Source organism: Trachymyrmex cornetzi, unplaced genomic scaffold (assembly GCF_001594075.2).
Source record: "Trachymyrmex cornetzi isolate Tcor2-1 unplaced genomic scaffold, Tcor1.1 scaffold1116, whole genome shotgun sequence".
NCBI lineage: Eukaryota > Metazoa > Arthropoda > Insecta > Hymenoptera > Formicidae > Trachymyrmex > Trachymyrmex cornetzi.
In genome coordinates, this window is record NW_017295672.1 from 37,479 (window position 1) to 38,894 (window position 1,416).

Consider the following 1,416-nt stretch of genomic DNA (forward strand, 5'->3'; position numbering starts at 1 on the left):
AAAAATTTGCATTATCACGTATCAGATGTTTCGGTATTTTTGCATACGTCTGACAGAGATAAAAACAATCGATGTTCGTATGTCGACCCATAGAAAAATATTCTCTAATAGTATTCTGATTATCACAGGCCACATCATCGAATACAAATATTGAATTGGGAAGTGCCTCCTTCGGTGGTATGACGTCACGATTGTTGGAAAATGCGTAGTAACCGATACCGTTTATCGATTCGAGCAGTTCTTCCAAATATTGATATTTCGGTTGAAAGAGAGATTTCGAATACACGTACACGTTTTCGACATGTACATCGTGTGGACTTTCTATCAAACTTATCAAAGCGTTAGTTTTCCCACAGTTGTACGGTCCACAGATGATGCAACGAATTGTATTCGGTAGTAGAGGGCCGTGTCTACGAATCTCTCCATCGGACATGAGTCGCGTCTTACGGTCGAGATTCGACACTCCTATCGTTCGTGATTGTCGTACGAATCGCATTTACTCATGTAACGCGCGTGCGCAATGTAACGCAAGCGAGTTTTTCAACACTATTTGTATCCCCGAGCAAGCGCTCGATTCACACAGTTTACTGTAAAAAGCGGATCGTTGTTGTTATCACAAAAATGTTTTTCTTACTGACAAATAAGCGTGAGATTCTTGATTTTACCGCCGAGCAATTGCAGTACATACCGAAGATTCTTCTTCTACAGGAATTTGAGAATTATGTGGAGATACTGTGGGATCGATTACCCAACCATTTAAAAACGGATCCTGAAGTGCAACGCTGTCGTCCGTGTTTAGAGCATTACAATCGTCCGTGGCAACGAACACACATAGACGGTCCACCACCACTTATCAAAGATTGCGACGTATGTCGCCGTCGTATGACATAAGATAGTGTGGAGAGGAATGATTTCTGGTGCGGGTTTACTCAACAAGACAATAAATGCGCTTCCGTTTGAAGAACATATACCTAGTTATCAATTTTGTGGACCGGGTACTCGTCTCGTAAAAAGACTAGCGCGTGGTGATCGAGGCATAAATCGATTAGACGCGGCGTGTCGCGAACATGATATCGCCTATTCGCGAAGTAACGATCTCACCGATCGTCACATTGCCGATTGAGTTCTCGCCGAAAGAGCACGCGAACGTATAACAGCGAATGATTCAACGTTTGGTGAGAAAGCCACCGCAACCGCTGTATGGGCAGCCATGAAAGCAAAAACGAAATTAGGGATGGGTATGAAAAGAAGAAAGAGAACGAAAAGGAAGAGACTACTTCCGGTAACGAAACGTGGAGGTGTCCTACCGATTTTACCAATGTTAGGTGCGCTCGGATCTTTGATTGGTGGAGCGGCGAGCGTAGCGAGAGCTGTGAGCGATCGCAAGGCAGTTCGACGTCAGTCGGAGGGTCGTGG